The sequence below is a fragment of the Tasmannia lanceolata genome, unplaced genomic scaffold, assembly GCF_043159265.1.
Source record: "Tasmannia lanceolata isolate RefF3 unplaced genomic scaffold, GAP_Taslan_0.1 ptg000284l, whole genome shotgun sequence".
Taxonomy (NCBI): Eukaryota; Viridiplantae; Streptophyta; class Magnoliopsida; order Canellales; family Winteraceae; genus Tasmannia; species Tasmannia lanceolata.
Genome location: NW_027518959.1, coordinates 242,501 through 245,000, shown reverse-complemented (window position 1 = coordinate 245,000; position 2,500 = coordinate 242,501).

The following is a 2,500-nucleotide window of genomic DNA, read 5'->3' as shown; positions in this document are numbered from 1 at the left end:
AAGGCCATGGCATATGGTGGGGAATGGACCACGGTTGCCAAGGCTAGGCATATAGAGAGGAATCGCATTTTTGCCCGGATAGGCACCGGAATGCTTGGCCTTGGCTTGCCATAGCAGGGCATTGCTGGGTTGGGCTCCCTTGGCCTTCCGGGGGCCTTGGACGCTGTCTTGGGAAGACCATGGGCACAAGGCCATGGCATATAGTGAGGAATGGACCACGGTTGGCAAGGCTAGGCATATAGAGAGGAATGGACCACGGTTGCCAAGGTTGCGCAAGTTTTGGGCATTTTTTGCCCGGATATGCCCAAGTATGCCCCGATAGGCCCGTTACGCCCCGGTATGAACGCGTATGCCCGGATAGACTCGGTATGCCTTGGGATACATGCGTATGCCCCGATAGGCTTGGTACGCCCCGATATGCGCACGTGTGCCCCAGTAGGGCTCGGTATGCCCCGGTATGTACGCGTGTGCCCCGATAGGCCCGGTATGCCCCGATATGCACACGTGTGCCCCAATAGGGGTCGGTATGCCCCGGTAGGTACGCGTGTGCCCCGTAATGCACGTTTCGCAGATCTCCCCGCATGTCCCGCCCCTATATGTAATACTTACTTACTTACTTACTTTCTTTCTTGCTTGCTTGCTTGCTTGCAATGGTTGGGAGTGCCCGGCATGCCCCGCTGCAGAGACCAAGGGCGCAATGACTTGGCACCGCGGATGCCGGGACTCCGGCACTTCCCGTGGCACTGATGGTTGGTTCCAAAGACAAAAGGCCGTGCAAGGCCACCGCACCGCGGATGATTTTGCTCGTGCTGGCGCCGTTGTGTGGCCAAAGAACATGCGCGAATGCTCGTGTCGGAAGGGTTGGTGTCCTGGCCCCGCGGGTGTCACGAATGCTCGGTTGCGAAGACCATGGGACCAGAGCCATGGCACGTCGGATGATGGCTCCAGCTGGCGCCCCGGCACTTTCTGTGGCATTGATGCTCGGTTTCAAAGACAAACGAGCGCAGGGCCAGGGGACCGCGGATGACTGCTCGTGCTGGCCCCGTTGGGCGGCATTGATGGTCGGTTGCAAAGAAAATGCGCGATTGCTCGTGTCGGGGCCTGGCAAGCCAAGGCCAAGCGAGCCATGGCAACGCGGATGATGGCTCCAGCTGGCGCCCCGGCACTTTCTGTGGCATTGATGCTCGGTTTCGAAGACAAACGTGCGCAGGGCCAGGGGACCGCGGAGGACTGCTCGTGCTGGCCCCGTTGGGCGGCATTGATGGTGTGTTGCAGAGAGCATGTGCGATTGCAAGTGTCGGCCGGGTTTGGGTTCCCTTGGGCTTTCGGGTGCCTTGGACGCTGTCTTGCGAAGACCATGGGCACAAGGCCCCGTCCTGGCCCCTTGTTCGATTCGCTCTCGTCTTGCGCTTGCTTCCAAGGTCCTCCATGACCTTCCCCATGGCCTTGCTAGATCCCCCCCATGACGCATGACCTCTGTCCGTTGATTGGTTTTGAGTGCACACCATGCCCGGCTTGGCACCGTGTTGTCGCGTGAGTGGCATTTGGATCGTGCATGCTGGTGGGCTACCTGCCAATGCGCACAAGCCTTGCACACTAGCCTTGCGCACGAGCCTTGCACAAAAGCCTTGGACACAAGCCTTGCGCACAAGCCATGCGCACAAGCCTTGGACGCTAGCCTTGCACACAAGCCATGCATACAAGCCTTGCTCACAAGCCTTGGGCACTGGCCCATCGCAGTAGCCTTGCACACAAGCCTTGCGCACTAGCTTTGGGCACGAGCCTTGCGCACTTGCCTTGGGCACTAGCCTTGCACACAACCCTTGGGAACTAGCCTTGCGCACCAGCCTTGCCCACAAGCCTTGCACACCAGCCTTGCACACTAGCCTTGCATACAAGCCTTGCACACTAGCCTTGCACACAGGCCATGCTCACTAGCCTTGGGCACTAGCCTTGCACACAGACCTTGGGCACTAGCCTTGCGCACTAGCCTTGCCCACGAGCCTTGCACACTAGCCTTGCACGCAGGCCTTGCACGCTAGGCATGCTTGGGCCAGCAGCTCCCGCATCAAGTCGGCGGGTGTAGGCACGGTTGGGCGCAGATCCCGCATCGCCTCGTCGCGTCTGGGCGCAAACCCGTCGCGTCTCGTTGCGTCTTCAGAAGTCGTCGCTAACAGCACCTTTGGTTGCCACTGGTGGTTAGGCGGGTTGGTTGCGCAAACCCTATAGGAGGGTGGCATGCTGCGGGGCGCTGGAATGCGCAGGCTTAGGGCGTTTTTGCCCGGATAGGCACTGGAATGTGCTGGTTTTGGGCGATTTTGCCTGGATAGGCTAAGGAATGGGCATGCTTTGGGCGTTTTCCCCGGATAGGCACTGGAATGGGCTGGTTTTGGGCGTTTTTGCCTGGATAGGCTAACGAATGGGGCATGCTTTGGGCGTTTTTGCCCGGGTAGGCACTGGAATGCCTGGCCTTGGCTGGGCATTGCTGGGTTGGGCTCCC